The sequence below is a fragment of the Peromyscus eremicus genome, chromosome 5 (assembly GCF_949786415.1).
Source record: "Peromyscus eremicus chromosome 5, PerEre_H2_v1, whole genome shotgun sequence".
Lineage (NCBI taxonomy): Eukaryota > Metazoa > Chordata > Mammalia > Rodentia > Cricetidae > Peromyscus > Peromyscus eremicus.
Genome location: NC_081420.1, coordinates 113,381,663 through 113,404,863, shown reverse-complemented (window position 1 = coordinate 113,404,863; position 23,201 = coordinate 113,381,663). Strand labels below are relative to the sequence as shown.

General features: G+C 40.3%; 1 protein-coding gene and 1 non-coding gene across 4 annotated transcripts in view; both read left to right on the top strand.

The window, feature by feature from the left end:
• The window catches only part of Large1 (LARGE xylosyl- and glucuronyltransferase 1), a 535,843-nt gene that overhangs the window by 178,298 nt on the left and 334,344 nt on the right, over window positions 1–23,201 (top strand). The window lies entirely within an intron of this gene.
• Window positions 11,470–11,604, top strand: LOC131912146 (small nucleolar RNA SNORA76). Its single transcript, XR_009379552.1, has one exon. It is a non-coding gene; the product is annotated as a small nucleolar RNA SNORA76 (small nucleolar RNA).

Here is a 23,201-nt window from a genome sequence, read left to right as displayed (position 1 = left end):
TGTAGACACTGTGGGAACTCGAATGTATGTGTGCGCGTGTATATATATATATATATATATATATATATATATATATATATATATATATATACTTATTTTGTGTATGTACGCATGTCCATATATGTGTGTATATAGATACTGATGCATGTATATGTAAGCATATGAAGTCCCAAGGCTGATATCAGGTGTCTTTCTCAATCTCTTACTACCCTGTATATTGAGAATGGTCTGTAGATAAGCTTAGAGCTCACCATACTTTGTCTAGTCAGGTTAGCCAACTTTTTACAGGGATTCCCTGTCTGTTTCTCATGTGCTGAGACTGTAGGTGGGATACAGTGCCCACTTAGTTTTTATATGGGTGCTGGAGATCTGAACTTCGGTCCTCATGTTTGCATGTCAAGCACTATACTTACCCAACTATCTTCCCAGCTACTATAACACATTTTCTTTTTGTATTCTATCAGCAGGCATCTGTTTCATATTGTAGCATTCTTGTGAGTAATGCTATAATAGTTCTAAGCTTGACAACCTGAATTTGATCCCCAGGACCAAGATGAGGGAAGCCAGCTCTCACAAGTTGTTTTCTGATTTCTGCCATTGCACATACATACACACACAGACACAGACACACAGACACACACAGACACACACACAGACACACACACAGACACACACAAAACCATACCCACACAGACACACACACTATTCCTGTATGGTGGCTCACATGCCTTTAATCTGAGCACTGTGCTTATTCTAACTTTGCTCTCTGACATACTGATTTCAGTCTCTTTGATAGTGGGATTGCTATGTCATATGGCTATTCTGTTTCTAGTATTTGCAAAGGCCTTCGTACTAGTTTTTATAATGTCTAGGTCAGTTTGCATTCCTACCAACAGAAAGCGGGTGAATTTTCAGCACCATATAATAATGAGAAAGTACAACCAATTTGGATTTACTATTTCTGGTTAAAAGAAACTATAACCAGGAAGACAAAACAAATTCCTAAACTCAAATCAGGGTGTCCATCTGATTTGCATTGTCCAGCTGTGTGTGGTGACTTTTCAGTTTTTACGATTAATCTTCAGGAATTGTGGAATGAGTGAACCCCTAAGTATAATTGAAGTGCTTCCTAGGAGCCAAAGAATGAACCTGCATTTGTATTCTGTATAAGTGGCAGGGCACAGGACATTGCTGGCCAAAGGTTGTTGGGCATATATATTCATGTGGTTCCAGACAGGAGTGGAAATAGCCTCATTGCTTTGCTTTATCCAGTTTTAGGGAACTTGGGAAAGCTGCAACTCTTTTTTTTTAAAAAGCAGGATCCATCCAATTCTTTAATGAGCATCTAAACAGTCAAACCTTCCGGGACTGTTTTGTGTAATCATTCCCTGAGCTCTCTATCTATTTTCCATCCATAGCTATATCAATCTCCACCCTCCTTTTATAGTAAAACTGCTTAGTTTAAGAAACTAGATATGAAATGAAACTTGGAGCTTCACTGCAAATTTCAGCCTTCTGGTGATAGGTTTTGCTTTCGTGATTCAGGACTTCCACAATGGGGAGATTTGGAGGACAAATACAAAACAAATTAGCCACAGGAAAGAAGTTGTGCTGTGTTTAAATGAGTAGCTGACACTGTGACTGCAGAAATGTTTTTTAGACTACATTCTTCAAGAACAGCAGTGGCACATTCTTAGAGTCAGTAGACTGTGTGCCATAGAGAGCTCCTTTAAATTTCATTTCATTTGAGACCACAGAAAAGTTCAGGGGCCAAGATCAGGTCATTGGCTCCTCTTCTTTCTACCCTCTGATGCCTATTGTTGGTGTTTGTTTTTCCCAGTGCTGGAGGTTGAACCTAGGACCCTACACTTGATAGGCAAGCTCTCTCTATATCTATCTATCTATATCTATATCTATCTATATATAGATAGATATAGATAGATATATATATCTTTCCGAGATGCTGGGCTTTGCTTGTTGGCCTCTATAGGGTGTTTCCCATCTGTAATTCCCCATGCAGACATCTACTCTCCATCTCCCTTTCTTCCCCACATCTCAGTTGTTGTGTTTCTAACCACTCTTGCTTTCCTCCATGTATCCACTTGTTTCTTTCTGATTTGGACCATGTTTGGAGTTAAATTAAGGTTTTCTGATGATGCATCATGGCTTATGGATGGAGGGTATCATTCTTCTAGTTGCTTAGTAGCAGACTGTCGTTCTGCCCTTCCTTACTGCCAGTGGGGCTACACCACTATAGCAGGGTCCTTGCTGTTGTTCCCTTTGGGGATGAGGGCCAAGGAGGCGCACAGACTCTGGGAGAATGTCAAAACAACAAGCTCAGTTTATTCAGTTAGAGGCAAGCCTTATATACCCTCCACCCCTCCCTGGGGGGAGGTCTGATGAATATGCATCAGCTGGTGTGACATGGCTATCTTTCATTGGTCCAGGTCATCTGCAGATCATGTTTCAGCTGCTGTTGCTAAGGCCCTTAGGACAGCCTTAGCAGACCCAGGCTGGCTCTCAGAAAGTATCTTTTTTACTTTGCTGGGCCTCAAGCCTGCTAGGGATGAGTCATCCCACACACCACCAGTGGATACAGTCCTCTTTGACACTTCTCTTGCAGGGTTCCTATGATGGGTCTGGGATTCTTATAGAAGGGTCATTATTCTAGCAGAAGCTGACTTTCTGACCAATTCAAAGGTATCCATCAAGGGAGCCACCAAGTAATATTAGCAAAGCTTTCCAGATGCAAATGCATAACATTGAATCTTGGAGTAGTTTCTGCTGGTTTGATGATGATGTCATTCCACTCCCTGGACATCACTTTCCTTAAGTATAAAATGCTTACCATGCAATATGAAGCAAACATTAGTCCCAAGTTTTATTTTCAGAAACCTGGAGCTTCTTTTCAAAACCCATATTTTGGGCTGGTGAGTTGGCTCACTTAGTAAAGTGCCTTCAGAGCAAGAATGAAGACCTGAGTTATGGTCTCCAGAATCTATGTAAAACAGATGAATGTGATTGTGTATATCCATAACTCTGTTCAGGTAGGGGATCCTAGGCTCACCGGCCATCTAGTCTAGCCAGTCAGAGAGCTTCAGGTTTAGTAAAAGATCCTGTCTCAAAAGAGAATGTGAGACCGATAGAGGAAGACTCTCAACATCGACTTTTGATGTTTGCATATACACATACATGTAAAAATATATAAGGAAAAATAACCCTCTCTTTCTCCTTTTTTCCCCCTCTACTGTGTGCCCTTTTCTTACTACTCAGGTCTTTTGACTGTGAGCAGCACACATTTTTCTTAATTATTTGAATTACATGGGCAATGTTCTGCCCAGTTTAGGACCCCCAAAGAGACCACTGGAGACTGAGGATATCCAGAATGCAACAGCAAGGTTCATTCAGCGCGCAGTACAAGCTAGCAGGGGATCCTCATCCGAAGCACCTGATTCAGCGAGACAGGGAAGGAGAGTTCCTCTTTCTTGGGGAGGTTTGCTTTTGAAGGCAAAAACCACAAAATTCTTCAGAGAGTAGGGGGTTAGTACGTGTCCATCCTTGATTGGTCCAGTTTTCCCGAGCTTGGACTTTATCTTATTTTAGTTTGTCTGTTTGCTCTGTCAGGAGTTTTATGGCCCATCTCCGAAGTCTGGTCATGTTATCTCGGTGGAGGGGGCGTCTCATGGTTAGTCACCACCAGACATCCTGACTTTGTACTTCTAAAACTTCTGACTTCACCCTGTCTGGGAATGGGGAACTGACTCAGTTCTGGTTATTTTAAGATATCCCTTCCCTAAGCTCTCCAGGCCCTAGGGGGAACTGGGGTGGAGGTCTCTCAGGCAGCCCAGCTGACTTCTCTGCATGAATATGAACAGCCTAATGCTTGTTTCTAGAATACTCTGGGCACCTGTATTCAATTTTTTGTTTCAGGGCACATCAAAATAAAAGCATGAGAGATTCCAGATAAGGAAGGATATGAGGTCATTTTAGCAGGTCTGTATCTTTGAGAATGACCAAGCCAGTCTGCTCTTAGAGCCTTAAGTTCTGTCACTCTCTTGTTCTGTGGCAGCCCCACATGAATCCTTGGCTGTAGGAGTTTACAACTATGGCCATTTCTTGTTTCAGGATACCTTGGCATGGAGGTAGCCTCATAGTCTTTCTGCTGCATTGTCTTCCTCTCCTCACTTGTAGGAACTGCTGAGTCTATGCAGGATTTAGTTAGGTTTAGACATTTCTCCATACTTCCTTTCTTGTAGTACCTGGCATACCTATATCTAGTAGAGTGCCCTGTACAAAGTAGGGATACCATCACTGAGGACTAAGTGATTGCTCATACATGGTAGGGGTTTCTGCTCTTCAGTGTTGTTTGGGTTTTTTTTTTGCTCTTTTGGAGGGACTGCCACCCAGCTCCCAAATAAATCACACATGGAGGCTTAGTCTTAATTATGAATGCTCAGCCTTAGCTTGGCTTAGTTTCTAGCCAACTTTCTGTAACTTAAATTATCCCATCTACCTTTTGCCTCTCTTCTTTTCCCATTCTCTTACTTCTGTAAATTTTACTCTTACTCTGTGACTTGCTATGTAGCTGGGTGACTGGCCCCTAGAGTCCCCCTCCTTCCTCTCTCATTCCTAGATCTTCTTTTTCTCTCTATTTTATTTCTCCTTCTATATATATTTTCTCTGCTTGCCAGCTCCACCTATCCTTTCTCCTGCCTTGCTGTTCAGTTCTTTATTAGACCATCAGGTGTTTTAGACAGGCACAGTAACACAGCTTCGCAGAGTTAAACAAATGCAACATAAACAAAAGTAACACACCTTAAAATACAGTGTATCAGTCTGTTTGTGTTTAAAAGACACGCATGTGCCTCTAAATATTGCTCATAGTTTGCTGTTTGTTGACAGTTCCACCATTCATTTCCAGCCACATCTTATTTCTTTTCCTTGACACATAGAATAGTTCTATGCCTTTAATGTATGCCACTGTTATTCCTAATCTGCTCAGTGCTATGTCCAGGTCATGTTCAGGGTAATCCATGACTCCAACCTAGTCATTTTTTGTGGCTGCTGATTCCAGCTTTCATTTCCCATTTGATTCTTTGGTTTACCAAAATTCAGTGTCTTCTCTTCTGAGATAACTTTATTCTTTCAGATCCCATCCCTAGACTGATCGCTGGCTATTCTTTAAAGGCTCAGCAGTCACTAATACAATTAGTACCACATAATTCCGCATTCTTGAATAATTTTTTAATCTCCTTGAATTGCTTGTAAATACTTTGCTGTCATGAACTGTTGTCCTCAGAGCCTCTGGAAAATGCTCAGGGTGATGCTTCATTTGTACAGCTTTTCAAATAACTGGCATGTTGAATGAAAATGGTATTTTGCAAGTTGAAATGTAGACATCAGGGGCAGTGGATTTGGATAACGATAGTAAGGTTATCCTTTCCCCTCACTTTGCAAGGGGTTGACAGTAGAGGAGCATACATCACAATTGTGTTGCATTCTTTTTAAGTAAGGAGGATGTTTAATAGGCTTAAGGGACTTTGCATTATTCTGTAATGGGAAGAAAGCCAAGCTCACAAGCAGCTGCTTATTGCATTATATTAGTTGGTGATACTTTTCTGATATGGTCTAGATAGGAGGAAAAGAAGATGGAAGAAAGTTCCAGGCTCAGGGTTGATACTGTCTTCAGCAAGTGGTCTCACTTCTTAGAGCAACTTAAAGCTCGGAAAGATCTTTAGAGGTTACCATGCCTTATTGACTCACCTATTCACCTACCCACATATCTAACTATCTTTCCTCCTATCTGTTCACCAATCTTTCCATCCATCCTTCTAACCCACCCACTTACCTATCCATTCACTAATCCTTTCATCTACCTACTTACTCATTCACCCACCTATCCATTTATCCACTCACTTATTTGGGCATTCAAGCAATAATTTACCAGGAAATAATGCGCATGGTTTGTATACTGAGCACCCCAAGAGGCATCAAAGAAGCGTGAAATACAATTTGGAGAACAGTCATCAATCAAATCATGTTTCACTGAAGGTGGTGGGCTCATTGTTGAATGTCCTGTAAAATGCAAGGATGGTAAGGCTTTTTTTTTTCTAAATTAAGATTTATTTTTATTGTATGGGTGTTATTGCCTGCTTTAGATCTGTGTACCATGTACATTCAGTGCCAGAAGAGGGCATTAAATCCTCTTGTACTAGAGTTAACAGCTAATTGTGAGCCACCAAATGGGTTCTGGGAATCAAACCCAGGTCCTCTTAAAGAGCAGTCAGTGGTGTTCTTAATAGCTGAGCCATCTCTCCAGTCCCAATTCAATAGTTTTTATTACCTTTCTAAAATTTGGTGACTCTTAAGAGTGGAACTAAAAAACTAAACCATGTAATGAATGACTGGAGAGCTTTAGATAACGGTGGCATCTGGACAGAGCAGAATGGGGTCCAGTATTAACTTGTTGCTGTTTTTACAGAGAGTTATTGATACTTGAGAGTGGCCTTGGTATAACACACACACACATGCACACATACTCATATCTAGGCTCAAGCTACATAGACCTTAGGTGTGAGTCTAAGCTTCATTTTGTTAGGTCTGGAACCTTCTGGTCATTTACTTGACCTCCCTGGGTTTGGTTCTCTTGTCCATAGAGCAGGCCCTGAGACTACTTACTTTACAGGCCCATGGTTACTTCATGGAATGTTAGGATGCTGTTTTCAAGGATTCAGGGGTCTGGATTTGCATCCAACTCTTCTACATGTCAATGGTTTGACTTTTGAGAAGTTGTTCACTTTCTGTCTTATTTTCCCCAGTTATATGAAGATGTGGTGGTGTAAGGGCTGAATTCTGTCCTGCCTGCTTCATTTGTGCTATAGCTCTAATGCCTAGTAGCTCAAAATGTGCTGCATTCAGAAAATGCCAGATTTCCAGGGTAGTGGTATTAAAATAAATGTGGGGTTTGATCCAACATGACTATCCTTATAAGAAGAGATTGGGATACTCACAAGTTCAGAAGGAAGATGGTGTGAAGCCAGAGGGAGGAGGCAGCTATCTGCAAGCCGTGGACAAAGACGTCAGAATTAACCAGCTCTTTTTTAAACCTTATCTGGGACTCCCAGCCTTTAGAACTGTGAGGCAATGCTGTCCTGTTTGCATTAGTTACTTTTGTTATTGCTGTGACAAAACACTTTAAAAGGTACCTTCAGGAAGAAAAGATTTATTTTGGCTCCCAGTTGGAGGGTTCAGTTTATTTTGGTGGCAAAGTCAAGGAGGCAAGGGATTAAGGCAGCTGGTCATTTTTCATCCATAGTCGAGTAGCACAGATGAATGCTGGTACTCAGCTCACTTTCTCTTTTTATTCAGTCCAGGACCCTAGTCCAGAAAATGGTACTATCCATAATTAGTGTGGGTCCTCCAACTCTGGTAACATAATCTAGATAACTCTCTTGGATATGCCTAGAGATTTATTCCCATGATGATTCTAAGTCCTATCAAGTTGACAGTCATAATTAATCTTTACACTACCTTTTATCTCTTAGACTTAGTTATTTCTTTTGAAGATTTATTTACTTTTATGTCTATGAGTATTTTGCCTGCATAGATATATGTGCACCATGTTGTACAGAGCCTGGGGAAGCAAGAAGAGAGTGTTGAATATTCCAAAACTTGCAGGTTGTTAGCTGCCGTGTAGGTGCTGGGAACTGAACTCTAGTCCTCTGCCAGAGCACCATGTGCTTTTTTAAAATTGAAAATAGATATTTTATAGTATATGTTCTGATAGCAGTCTCCCCTCTCCCATCTTCTTCCAGATCCTCCCCACTTCCCCTCCCACCCAAATCCATACTTTTTCTTCATTAGAATACAAAAAGACATCTAAAAAATAATAACAATAAAATAAAATAAACAAACGAGAATAGGACAAAGCAGACAAACAAAAGAAAAAGAGCCAAAGAAAAATCTGAAGAAACACATAGAGACACACATATTTGCACATACAGATATCCCATAAAAACACAAAATCAGAAACCATAATATATATGCAATGAATCTGTAAGGAACAAAATGCCCCAACAAAGCACTTTGAGACAGAGAACCTCCAAAAAGTTTTTTTTGTTAGTGGATTTTTTGTTTTGTTTTGCTTTGTTTTTGGTGTGTGTGGGTGGGGGTGGGGTGGGGGTGGGTGAGGGGAGGGGTGTTAGCCATCTGCTTCCAGACATGGGCCCTGGCCTTATGAGTGGTTTGTATACCCAGTGCTCTAAACTTGTGAGCTGCCTCTCCAGCCAGCCCAGACTGGGATAATTTGGAGTCACCACCATAGACACCTTTTCTCCAAAAGCCACCATGCCTGATGCACTGTCATAATTACTCTTACATCTTTGCCTTGCTTTTCCCCTCTCTCTCCCTCTGTATCCCCTCTTATCTCTCTGTCCCCTCTTTCCCTTTCTTCTTTTCCTGCTCTCCCACTTCTACATACTCCTTCATTCTCTCCTGGCTGTCCATATGTTCTGTTCTATCCTTGGAGACAGTATCATCACAGTAGAAAACTAATTTTTCTAGGATTGTGCTTCATTCTCTCATTGCACAAGATGGTGAGGGGAATTTTTCCTTAAAGGTCCTACTAGGTGCTGTTTGGAGCTGCATCATTCCTTACACTCCAGACTTCAGCCTGGTGAAGTGTCACTGCCTCACTATAAACCTGGCTCTATCTCGGTGACACAAAAACACTCGAAGGGTCCCTGCCTGGTGACTCCTCTTGAGATATTTTTCTTAGCTAAATGTACTGTGGTTCCCTAGTTTCTTTCTCCCCGGCTCTCTCAGCCGTGTTCACTGTTGTTGATCTTTATGGGGATACTCACCCCCACACTCTCACAGTACTACTAAAATCCCAGTGGTGACATCAGCCCTTGGGTATATGGGTTGCCCGTGGGAGGCAGCTCCATCTGGAAGCTAAATAGGGCAACATAATCATGTTCTTTTTCTTCCTTCAAACTTGTCTGTATTCCTGCAGGTAGAGAGTGCCAATCAGGATACTTACAAATTGACACTTTTCTAAAGTAGCTTGATATTTTAAAAGATTCTTATGATTTCAAAGAGCTGGAAGATGGGTGTGAAATTGGCTAGGAAGCCTGCTCAACTGGAGATAGAAAACAGGAGGAAACATATGTGCCTGAATCCTGTGTGCCTGGAAAGTCTTGGCTGTGCCCTGAAGATACAGTTTTGGGCCCTCCAGCTGTTAATTCCTGGAGTTCTTCTCAGTCACAAAGAAAGACCATCCTTGGCAAGCCAAAGTTGACTTTTACAAGTCAACTTTGATTATATACCACCTGAGTGCTTCTTTTACCCACCTTGGTATTCTTTGGGTTTTCCCATTGAACAACACTTTATGATAATCACTGAGCCAAGTGGGCTATAGGGCAAGTGTGGTCCTGAAAGACATCCCTAATGTCAAGGCAGTGCAGGATGGATGCCTAGGTGCTTTTGTGTCTTCTCCCTCTTGTTCTATGCTTGCCATAGCATCATTCAGCTGGCATTGCTCATGTGTACCTCTCCTTGATCAACTATACATGATAGATTTCATTCTGGATGATGGGATAGTCATAGTGTTTTGGGGTGCTTTCATTTTGCAATGTGTCCAGAATGTGTATCTTTGCGATCAGGAAGAATCAGTGCTGGTGGCTGCTAGAGAGGAGAAAATGGTACATTTCTAGAGTCTTGCCCATGTTATTTGGGAAATACAACTTATCTGCAGAGCACCTGGGCCCCTGTATATCCTAACCCCTGAAGAGCTAGGTCATTCTCCCAAAGCCATTGTCTGCTTTTTCTAGAGTCCACTTAGTGCTTCCAAAGGGATTTTGCAAGTATGTGAAGTCACTTACTTAGGAATGTTCTTAGTTTACATAAGGCCAAGACCAACATTTCTCTGTGTCACATGGTAGTGGGAGTGATAGGATACTTGAACCCATGGCTTCTATTCCTTGCCCAAGGTACTTCCCTGGAAACGAGCCACTTCTGCTAGTTCTCACCTTGAGGCTGCCTCCCCCATATCACAGATGGTGCCTTTCCAGGGAGCCTCCCTCTTCCTCAGGCTGCTGAGAAGGCAGGACCCTCCCTCTTTCTTTTGCTGGTGGGAAGGAGGGACCCTCCCTCCTCCTCCAACTGATGAGAAGGCCCCATTTAGCCATAAATGCAGTATTCTTGTGGCTTGTGCTAGGTGGGAGGCTGAGCCTTGTAAACCATCCTGGCTATAATAGGAAAAGCCCTTGGAGGAAAACTGCAGGCATTTGTATGTAGCCAGTCTGATGGGGTTAAATAAACACAGTCCTGATTAAATTACACATAGCCAGCACATTTCTGGGGAGACAGACCACAGCAGAATGCTGATCTTTCTCACTCTTTTTTAGACACCTGCTTTCTTACTACTGCCCACCAGGTGGTGTTAACTGTCAGGGGCAGGCCTGTATTCCGATCTATTTATTGATAGAAGCAGTTTTCATTTGTAATCTGTGGGACTCTTGGAGCATGCCCCTTTTCTCTGAGCTCCAGTTATTTCATCTCTCAACAGAGCCTGTTGATATGTGCATATAGATTTTTAGAGTTACAATAAAGGAATGTAAAATATATCTGACAGAATCCTGCATTTGCCAAGCCTACATCATTGGGCAGGCACTCTACCTGTCCAGCCATTGTACAATGGTGATTGTTGTCTCTTTGACTTGGATGGATATGATAGCATGGATATAATGAAGTATGAGGTCTAGGACCTGGCCTATTGTTGTCTGCAATAAATGAAAGGCACTGTAATCATAATAGGATGACAGGAAATCTGAAGAATTGAGCAGAAAATTATATTACTCTGGGCAAGTCACTGTATTCTTTGGAACTAAGTCACATAGGGCTAAGGGGCTATTTCAGGATAGTGAAGAAAGGTACCACAGGGCAGGTAGCAGGGAATTCATTGGAGAAATAAAGTAGGGGTGCTGCAAGTGGCTACCAGGATGTTATTTACTAGTGGTACCTACTTTGTCACCTGCTTGTTTATCATAGTCTTCAGTAACTTATAACTTGTTATGTGTCTACTGAATTGGTGGTATTTATCTTCAAAAATAAGTCCTGCCTTCAGTACAGCTCCTAAAAGGAGAAATGAAGAATTAGAATAGGCCTGTGGACATGGTCAAATACAGCACTCTTTAAACAGTTCAAACTGAGCACTGAGCCTTGCACTGTACTTTAAGTGTGCTTGATTTTTTACTGGCACACAGCCTCTGTGGCTTGGGAAATGTTGGATGCTCAGAAAGTGTCCTTGCTTTTCAGTTGTGTCAAATGTTGTTGAGGAACCATAAAGACGGTGATCCATCTTTTGCTTGAGGTCAAGTGACTACCCAGTGTCAAGACATTGGATCTAAGCTCAGCTCTAGAAGGGAAACCCACTGTTCTCTTCAGGCTCCCTAAATTGGTGACAGAAAGGCACTGTCTTGGAACCTCTGTGTGTCTGACCTGTGACCTCAGGGTCTAGAGACAGTGCCAGAGCAGATGCAGCTTGTTCATATCCGGAGCTGCTTGGTGCTACCTTAGTGATTCCTTTAGCCACAAGCGACATTTGGACAAGGGAATATGTGTTATTAGTAGGCTACAGAAGTGTGTACATGGGTCAGGGTATACAGGGCATGTTAGAAGTGCTGAAAAAGCCTTTGTGAATGTAGGCTATGACTAGGTTGGAGGTTGGAGGGTATGTGAGCTACTGGATTATCTCTGTTCTCTCTGATGGGTACTGTCTGATGGTTACTACTTGTGCTCAAGGAATCAGGCTCAGTCATATGAAGCTCAGATTTCCTGGTAGCTGAGGGAACTTTGAGAAAGGATGATGGTCAAAGTCTATAGGAGGATGGCCATGGAAGTCTAGGTACAAGGTGAGGACTCAGTAAGTGTTGGTTACCCTTACCCTTTCTAGAATAGGAGTCGGGTAAGATACTGTTTTTAATCCAGCAGTGCTCTGACTAGTGTTTGAGGGAGAATTTCTAACTTCAAGCACAGTTCCTGCGTCTGCACATGAGCTCACCTAGGTCACAGCTCTGCCATGCACAGCGGCATCTTTGGGAATATTAGAGTGGAATTGAGAGGGATGAGATCATCACATCTTTTTACCAGCTTTTCCCTCTTTCTATAAAACCATTTTATTCTACAATAAAAGAAACAAGAGTCAATAAAATGGAGAATTAGACACGTGGTAATTCCTGAGATTTAAGAAGTTGAAATGAGGTCAGCACATCCTTAAAGTATATAGGCTGATTTAATTCTGTAGTTTTTTCTATTATCCAATGTCTCTCTGCAGGTGTTGTTCCTTTCTCATTAGCCCTGAGAAAATTCAAAGTTAATAGAACATTATGCAGTCTATTACTGGGGGTTTTTGTTACCCCTTTCTGTTTATTTAGCATATCCTTTAGAGTTCTGTTTGATCTTTCTATAACTGCTTGACCTGTAGGATTATGTGGTATACCTGTAATATGCTTTATATTGTAATAAGCAGAAAACTGTTTCATTTTAACAGAGATATGCTAGAACATTGTCAGTTTCGATTTGTGCAGGTATACCCATGATGGCCATAACTTCTAGCAAATGAGTGATTACAGAATCAGCTTTTTCAGAACTCTAAGCAGTTGCCCATTGAAATCCTGAATAAGTATCGATGGTATGGTGTACATATTTTCAATTTTCCAAATTCTGCAAAGTGAAACACGTCCATCTGCCAGATTTTATTCCTCTGAGTACCCTTTGGGTTACATCCTGCTGGTAATGGCATTTGATTGTAGAAGGAACAAATAGGACATTTCTTTAATATTTCTTTGGCTTGTTGCTAGGCTATGGAAAAATCCTTTTTTAAACCTTTACTATTGACATGATGTTTTTTATGAAATTCTGAGGCCTCCAGCACATTTCCTATCAATAATTTATCAATCTCATCATTGTCTTGTGCTAGAGGGACTGGCAGACCAGTATGAGATCGAATGTGAGTAATATATAAAGGATGACTCCTTTTCCTGATTGTATCTTGTAATTGAATAAATAGTGAAGTTAATTCTGAAGCATCAGGGATAAATTCTGCAGTCTCAATATGTAATACTACTCTTTCAGCATACTGAGAGTCAGTTACTATGTTGAGAGGTTCTGAAAAATCCATTAATACCAACAGAATAGCATCCAATTCTGATTTTTGAACTGAATTATAAGGACTTTGAACCACTTTACTTAAATTTTCTGATTTGTAACCTGCCTTTCCTTGTTTGTTGGCATCTGTATAAAATGTATGAACTCCACATATGTTTTTTTCCCGTACAATTTGAGGCAAGATCCAATCAGCTCTCTTTATAATATCAGTTCTATCGCTTTTGGGATATTTGCTGTTAATTTCTCCCAAAAAATTACTTCAAGCTCTTTGCCAAGGTTCACTTTCTGTCCATAATTTTTCAATGTCCTCTTTAGTTAAAGGTATGACAATTTCTGCTGGATCTATTTCCTGCTAATTGACAAAGTCTCAATTTTCCTTTCCAAATCAAGTCAGAGATTTTTTTCCACATAATTTTTTAATTTTTTATTTGGTTTATTTGGTAAAAATATCCTTTCTAATATAATATCTTCCCTCTGCATTAATATTCCTGTAGGAGAATGCCTAGAAGGTAAAATAACCAAAATGCAATCCAGCTTTGGATCAATATGATCCACGTGCCCTTCATGTACTTTCTTTTCTACCAAGGCCAATTCTTTCTCAGCTTCAGGTGATAATTCTCTTGGACTATTTAAGTCCTTGTCACCTTCTAACGTTTTGAAAAAAGTATTCACTTCATCATTTTTTACCCCAAGAATAGTTCGTAGATGAGAAATGTCTCCAAATAATCTTTGAAAGTCATTAAGAGTCTGTAGTCAATCTCTCCTAGTTTGCACCTTTTGGGGTCTAATTTTTTGTAGCTCTATTTTATATCCTAAATAATTAATAGAATCTCCTCTTTGTATCTTTTCAGGAGCAATTTGTAATCCCCAGCAAGGCAAAATTTTCTTTACCTCTTCAAACATTCTTTCTAAAGTATTTGCATTTGAGTCAGCTAGTAAAATATCATCCATATAATGAAAAATTATAGATTATGAAATTTTTTATGTATCACTTCCAATGGCTGTTGTACAAAATATTGGCATAGAGTTGGACTATTCATCATTCTCTGTGCGAGGACCCTCCATTGAAATCTTTTAACTGGTTGAGAATTATTGTAAGTAGGCACTGTGAAAGCAAATCTTTCTCTGTCTTTTTCTTGTAAGGATATTGAAAAGAAACAGTCTTTTAAATCAGTAACTATGACAGGCCATCCTTTTGGCAACAGAGTAGCCAAAGGAATTCTAGATTGTAGAGAGCCCATTGGCTGAATTACTTTGTTAATTGCTCTAAGGTCTGTTACCATTCTCCATTTACCAGATTTCTTTTTAATAACAAATGCAGGAGAACTCCAAGGGCTGGTTGATTCTTCAATATGCTGAGCATTTAACTGTTCTTCTACCAGCTCTTCTGAAGCCTGGAGTTTCTCTGTTGTTAAAGGCCATTGCTGAACCCATACAGATAGATATATCTATCTGTCTGTCTATCTATCTATCTATCTATCTATCTATCTATCTATCTATCTATCTATCTAATTATCTATCTATCTATCTATAATATATATATATATATATATATATATACACACACATATATATATGTCTTTGTGTTTGAGTCTCTTATCAGTTTTCTACAGGAAATCACGTCCAGGCCTAACATCAACTGAAGTGTCTAGGAAGAAGATGGAGCCCCACAACAACAACAATTCCACGTGGACAATAATAATATCACTAAGCTGACAAACATCATCTACAGATCAGCTTTGGACTACAAAGTGCTCAGAGCAATTTTGAGAGGGCTAGCTGAGATGATCTAGTTTCAAAGACTACTTGAATAAGGACTTGCGATAAACCCTGAACCTTGGCATTATGCACAGACTGGATAACAACGAATATAGTTACCTTCTCTAGAATTTGACGATTAACCCAAAATTTTTCTTTTGAGGATAAAGATAACTTCGCCCATACCTAGCAGGAAGCAATTTAAGAATACGATGCCCACATTCCCAAAGAGGTGGTGTGGGGCGGGTGGCTTTTAATGGGTTTTGTGTCTGGGATAATTTTCATTGTTTAGGAGGGTTTGTTACAAGTTATTGTTAAGGATTAGGACAGGGGCTAAGCAAAGGAGATTAGATTTAAGGTTATTGTGTAAAAAAAAGACAATTACTAGTTTTAAATACTTTACATTGGATTCAATTGTTTTATATTATATACATATTATGTATTGAAATTGATATTTTTAGAAAATGCTATATGTATATTTCCAATTTTACTTATACCGTTCATTTAACAATGTAATGCAATTTTCTGATCTTGAATGTTATTATTACCAAGTATTAGGATGTAAAGAAATGAAAGTTAGTAGTTAAGACATTATAATAGAACTTGTAGTCATATTAGGTATGTTTTCAAGATTGAGCAGATATATTTTAGATAGACAGATTATCTTCAATCTCTTCAGAGATCTACAGAATATGGCATTTAAAATGTTTTAATATCTTAGAAAATTTTTCTTTTTGTTGTGACTATGAGACATGTTGGCTCCTGGCAGTACCATTCTACTTCAGAGAGAATATGGGCATTGAAGAAACTGCATATGGAGTTAACTTTCATTGTGTCAAAAGTTAGCCACTGGACAACAAAGTATCCTCGAATCAACTGCTGACGACAGGACAAAATGGACAGACAGGACACGAAACAAAGGATTACTGATTCTTACCAAAACAGGTGTGGTTATGGCTTCATAAAAAGGCATCTTCTGAGACCAGAACAATATGGCACCATCCCTGAAGTGGCCTTCGCAATCCAGGAAAGGTACAGTGCACTTTTCTTCGAAGGCAGCTGAACAGGCAGTGGGCCGATGGCTTTTGATGTGCAGTGGAATAGCAGCTGAAACTGAAGAGTAACTAAGCTCACACCTCTCAATAGTAGACTAGCATTTAATAGAAGGATATAGAGAAGAACGGAATGCTGAGATGAAGCCACACACACATACATAGCCAAGAAGAATGGATAGCTGAATTCCAAAAACATCAACAATTTCCAGAATTTAAAATCCTGAATCGTGACAGGACACTAGTGGAATTCAGGTGTTTCTGGTACATGGACTGCTCTCACCCAATGTGAGGTCGAACTATTGACCTTGTGTACATCCTACTTCACAAATGAGTCTGTCAGATATGCTAAGCCTATAGCCTGAAGATGATGCCCTAACACTGCGGAGAAACCTCAGGTGACTGTCCAGGCAGCTGGCTGTTTCTGTCAACTCTCATTTTTTTTGGAAGCTGCTTGCATGCACTGCCTGTTTTTATTTTTTACTAGGTAATATTATTTCCTTCTTGGGTCTCTGAGGGAGTTGAAGATTAGTTAGTTATAGTTGAAGATTAGTTAGTTATAGTTGAAGATTAGTTAGGATAGGAAGTGAATTAGGTACATTTTGGACTTAACAAAATAGGATAGATAATGGAATTATTTTCTCTGAATTCGTCAAATACAAATGGACTAGACATTGTTTAGGTATTTATTACTTATATATATGGTATATAGTTATTGTACTTTTGTATATAGTTTTTCTTATGTTAGTTATAACCTTTTTCCTTTTTTCTTTTTATTAAAATAGAAAAGGGGAAATATGGTGATATTTTAATTGTACTGACATGTGATTTTATTTGTATGTTAATAAGTAAAGTTGCCTGGGAGTCAGAGCTAATAGCAAGCCATAGCAGAAGCTGGGCGGTGGTGGTGCATGCCTTTAATCCCAGCTCTTGGTAGGCAGAGCTAGGCGGATCTCTGTGTGTTCAAGTATACAACCAGCATGGAGACACATGCCTTTAATCTCAGTACTAACCATAGAAGACCTGGAGTTCTGTACACAGAGGCAGTGAAGAGGAGGTCATGTGGTTGGGTTTACAACCAATGAGAAGACAGAATAGAAAGTCTATAGAAAAGACAGACAGGAAGTAGGTCTCTTGCTGTAGAGGACAATAGCAGCAGTGAAGGGTAAGGCTCTTAGCTCTGACCTCTTGGGCTTTCATCTTTGCATTGGCTCTGTGTTTCTTATTTAACACGACCGTTCATCTACACAGCTGCAATATTTTCCATGGGCAATCATGTTGTAGTGTCCCTCAGCCGATGCCTTTCCTGTCCTTGGTCAGGATTCATGAACACAGCCCAATGGACAAATCCTTCCATCATAGATTTGGCTTGCTTTGTCCTTTTCATTATCTCTCAACATTTCTGAAGATATACCATGATATACATGGATGCATCCCATCCCAGTTGCTACTGTCATACATTACTGAATGCTTCCTGGCTGAAAATAATCAACATTTGATTAGCATCTTGGAGGTTTGAAGTTCAAAATCATCCTTATAGTTAGTGTGTCAGGTCCAGGATGTAGGGAGAGTCCTTTTCCTTGCTGTTCTCAGTCTCAACAACCTGCATTCCTTGCTTTGTGGTCCTTTCTTTTTTTCTTCTTTTCTACAAAGCACATCTCTCCAAACTCTTCATCCTCTTCCACAATGCCACATATGATCACTTGAATCTTCCCCACATACCTCTCTTACATGGACATATGTGGTGCCATGAATTCTATTTAGGGATAAATCTCAGGCACTAATCCTACTTTCAGAGTTCCTTTTACCATGTAATACAACATTCGCATGATAGGATTTATCATGCAGATCTCTTTTTTTGGGAGGTGTATTATTAGTAAAACCTAATGAGTATATCAGTCTTGGTACCCACCATTCTCACTGCCTTTCTGACCTTCAGCATCTTCTCTGTGAGGCTCCATTTCCTTGATCTAGCTCTCTTCTGCCCCATTGACCCACTGATATCTTTTTTAAATTACTTTTAAAAATTATGTATTTATTCATTTATATATTTAGAGGCAGTGTTTCTCTGAGTAGCCCTGAATGTCCTGGACCTCACTGTGTAGAACTGTCTGGTCCTGAACTTGGAGAGCTACTTGCCTCTGCTTTCCAAGTACTGGGGTTAAAGGCATATGCTACCACTAGGAGTCTGTGATGCTGTTTTCTTCCTTGTTCATATAACATCTGGAGCCTGCCCCTCAGGAACATGTACTGCACACTGCCTTGTCACTATTGGTTTATTTGTCTGCCTGTTTGGACAGAGGTGCATGGCAACTACTTCTTATCTCTGCCAAACAGACCCCTAACCAAACTTGGCAGGCATATTTCATGGCTTCTCAGAAACATAGGTCCCAGGGCAAGAACACTGCCTCCCTTCATGGAGAAGTCCCACGAAGCCCTGTGTCCTGATTTCCACGGAGCCTTGGTGGCCTGAAATTTGGATATCCTCCTGGGATCTCCATTCCTCTGAGCTTCTGGATTTTGGAGTCCCCATTTTCCTGGCCCTTCAGCTGTCTAATTCCTACTTTGTTGGGCTACAGTAGATTAGCCTAAGTAAAAGTGAATAGACAAGTTCTTATTAACATTTATATTACTGTTCTTTGCTATTTCTTGGTGAGGTTCTACAGACTGGGATGGCTGTAGAAAATGGTCTTTCATCTAAATAATGTCTCTGTTAGTGGCTGATTCTGACTTTTTGCTGGGCTATAGAAAAGAAGAGGTGTGGGTACTTCCAAACCTAGGATGGAATAGAGGCACAAAGGTGAGACCAGAAACTGCATGTTAGATGCATTGCACTCATGCCCAGTGCACACTGAATTGTCTGCTCCTATGCCAGGCTGTGGTGTAGAGAATTAATATCCAGTACTTAGTGCACATGAAGTGCCACACATCTTCCACTAGCTGTAGTTTTTCTTCTCTCTTTCTCTGTCTCTCCTCTTTTTTTTGAGACAAGGTTTTATATAGTTTAGGCCTACTGCCTTCATCTCCAGAGTTCTAGGATTTCAGCCTTGCCCTGCTAAGCCTGGTTTATGGAGTATTGGGGATCAGACACAGGGCCTTCTGCATGCTAGGTAAGCACTCTATCAATTGAGCTACTTTATTAGCCTATATTTCTTTCATTTCAGGAAATAACCCTTTTTATATGCATATTAGTTTATTTATATTTTCTTTTTTAAGTTTATTTTTTAAGTTTTTCTATATTTGGTCTTGTTATTTCTCCATCCCTAATTGCCCCCCCACAAAGATCTCTGTCCCTATGGAACCCATTTCATAGTCTTTCTCTCCTTTAAAAGCCAAAACCAAAAAGAGTGCATGTGCATGCACATACATACACATATACACACATACCCCAAGAAAGAAAGAAAGAGAGAAAGAAAGAAAGGAAGAAAGAAAGAAAGAAAAGGGGGAGGAAGGAAAGAAGGAAAGAAGAAAGGAAGGAAGGGAAAAAAATTTTTTTAATGGAGTCTGTTTTGGCCAACAATTAGAAAAGGAGGCAGAGAGAGAGTTGATCTAACATGCTTTCTAGGAAGTGGCACATAAGTGATTCAAAGATCTGCAGGTGAGCTGAGGACAGTAAGGGTGCCCATGGCAGAAAGGATAATGAAAACAAAAGCAGGCAACTGTGAAGGTAATTTCTTTGTTCAAAGCAGATACTGTAAAATTATAAGCTGATGTAGATCCCTCCTAAGGTTGTAGAAAAAGCTGACAAGGATCAAGATGCATGGAAAGGTGTGGGAGGCTGTAGTTTGAGAATGTATTTCCACCTTAGTCTACAGCTAAGCATATGGAGACTGGGAGGAAGACCTGAATGGTCATCAGTGTTTCCTAAGCTGGGAAGGACATTGGTGTAGACTTGAGGCCTATCAAAATGCAGACAGATTACTAAAGAGATCTGTTTTTCAGATTAGTTCTGGGGATGCTGATGCTCTCAATGCATGAATCACACCTGGTAGCATGAGAAAATAGAAGGAATGCAGGTGCTGTGGGAGAATGGTACATTTATGTTACTGTATGGTTAAGTGGTTCAGTGGGTATGTAGTAGCATTCTGGAGAATGGCAGTAAGTGGAAGGCAAAAGGAGAAATTGATGTATGATTTGTTTGGCGAACTGGAAGAAAAACTTGATTCTTCAAGTGGAAAGAGTTGAAGATACAGTGATCTGTTACAGCAGGATACATTAGCATATGACAACAGCTGTCCAGTATCCCTGGCTTGAGCCATAGGGATGTTTATCTACTGTTTATCAAGAGGTTGGCCGTGTAGGTGGTGTGCTGGTTTAATGGTGTCAGAGGTTCCAAAATCCTGTCTTTGTTTCATGATCCTTGATCTAGGCTGAGGCTCTATAGTGTCCAAGGTGGTCTTAAATATCTTTGTCCCTGTGGTAGACCATGAGCCATTAAATAAACAAAATGGGTTTAGTAGGCAAATAGCTTTTAGTGGCCTTTCTGAGCCTGAGCAATGCTGTCTTTGCTTTTCTGAATTTAAGCAGGGACTGGTCTTAAGCAGAGGGATAAAATATTCATAGGGTGGCACTTCTTGCTGTACTTAGAATTGACATGAGACCTTAGCACAAGGAAGGCCTGTGGAGCTAATCAGGTTTAAAGGGTAGATGTGATTCTGGGCCACTGTGCTCATGGATCTTGAAATCTGCTCTGTCCTTTGCATTTGCCAGATCATTAGTGTGAATGTCTAATTTATTCTCCTGCAAGATTCAACTCCAGTGTCCTTTCCACCAAAAGTCTTGAATCAATTCAGCCCTCCAACTCCTGGATAAAATGGGGTTTTGGCATCTTATGTCTGTTCCATTTGCATTTTTTTCAAACACTCTTTTTCATGTGTTTGATCCTGAAGTACCTAGTACTACATGTATTCCCAGCACATGCTATACTAGTTGAACCTCAGTTCATATCGTATGAAGCTTGGTGGCAGGATGGAGCATGCATGGTCCAGAGGTTTATACTAGAGCAGTACTCCTCAGCCTCTGATCACAAGACCTTCTATGATCACAGCATTTTTGCCTACAGCTTTTGAATTATCTGGCCTTGGATGAAACCAAGAGTATGCATGTCTCATAAGCTCTAGGTATTGCTAGTTTCCTAAGATAGCCCTTAGTGATCATCTATCCCTCAGGGGAACACGTGCTGTGATGGAAATAGACCTGGGAATCAAATACAGAAGGATAAATTAAAAGAATTATTTGTGGTCAAAGTGATTGGAGTCTTGTTTTGAGTGTTTTTACAAACCAATCCCTATTCTCCTTGTTTTCGATGCCACTGACTATATGTCATTTGTGTACAGCTAAGACAAGAAAAAAAAAAGACTTCAATAAACTATATAACAATGTTATCTTGTTCCCTCAAATCTTTCTCTTTTGCTTGTGAAAGAGCCCTTTTAGAGTTATTTAGATGCCTTTTTTTTTATCATGTTCACATGAAAGGTAAATAAAGGCAAATGTGCAGATTCGCAAATTCCTGAAGATTCTTTCTTCACTCAGTCTCACACTTTGGCATCCATTTGACTAGTGTTCACTGTGTCTGTGCTTCTTTCCCTCCTCCTGTCTTGGAATCACTGTCAGGGGGTGCCATGACTCAGAGCAGTCCTGCAAAGGATGAGCTGAGGCCTGGTTCACTTCTTTCTCCCTGGCTTGTCTTTTAGGGATACTGCTGGCTACATCTGATTCTGCACCACATCTCACTCTTTAACAGTAGTATCTAGATCTTAGCAGTTAGAGGAGTGGGCAACAAGATTGCCATAGAGGCCATGTTGACTGTCAACTTGACAGGACTGAGAATCATCGGGGAAAGAAGCTTCTGGACATACCTATCAACTGAGGTGGAAAGACCCATCCTAATGACCCAATTTAACAAAAAGAAGAAAAGGAAAAATGAGCATCAGTATCCATTTCTCTCTCTGCTTTCTGACTGCAGATGCTATGTGACTAGCTGTCTCCAGTGCCAGCCACCATAGCTTCTATGCCACAATGGATTATACTCTTCAACTATGAGGGAAAGTAAAAGTCATGCTTTCTTACATTGCTTCTGTCTGGTATTTTGTCCAAGCACTGAGACAAGTAACTTGTGCAGACTCTTGTGCCAACTGTGAAAATCTATGCATGTGATAGTGGTGCCAGCCATGACCCCATGGTGGTGTGGCTTCTGACCATTAGTAGATGCTTCTTAATTCCAGTTATTTTAGAATATGAGATGTTTTAGTCAGGAAGAAAAAAAGTTAATGTCAACATATGACAGACATGTTTGCCTTGGTATGAGTTCTCAGATAATATTTGCCATAGGTGTCCATCTAAATAGGAAGATTAGTTTTCAACTGGAGCCTTAAACAAGCATGTACCTGGAGAGCTTCTCTCCAGCTCCCACCAAGCCCGGGCAGTCCCACAGCCCACTTACAAAATAAACACACAGACTCTTATATTATTTAAACTGTTTGGACTAATGGCTTAGGCTTCTAGCTATCTAGTTCTTACATATTAAATTAACCCATTTCTATTAATCTATAAGTTGTCACATGGCTCGTGGTTTACCGGTATCTTTACATGTTGCTTGTCATGGCGGCGGCTGGCAGCGTCTCTCTGCCTCAGCCTTCCACTTCCCAGAATTCTCCTTTCTCCTTGTCCTGCCTATACTTCCTGCCTGGCTACTGGCCAATCAGTGTTTTATTTATTAATCAATCAGAGCAACACATTTAACATACAGAACATCCCACAGCACAAGCAGATAAGCATTCATATAAATGGGTTTAAAATACTGAATCAGTTAAGTGTTGTGAGAAAAAAGTAATTTCTTTTTGCAAGACTGTAGGAAGAGCTTTTTGAGCAATCCTGAGTAAAATTAGGGTATTTACAGTACAAATATTTTGGTTCAGGTTGTAGCTCAGATGGTAGTGTGCTTGCTTACCATACGCATAAGTTTTGATCCCCAGTGCTGCATATACTGGACATTAGAAGCATACATGCATGCTTCTAATCCTAGCACTCTGGATGATCAGAAGTTCAAGGCCATCATTGGCTACATAATGAGTTTGTAGCCAGTCTGAGCTACATGAAATATTATGAGCATGCAGACTCTGTTAATGGCATATTGGTGATACAGAGGTCCTCTTTGGCAGGAGGATGTTTATGTTGTTTGGGGTGCAGCAAGAAGACTATTGGCTTAGATGAGTGAAAGATCAA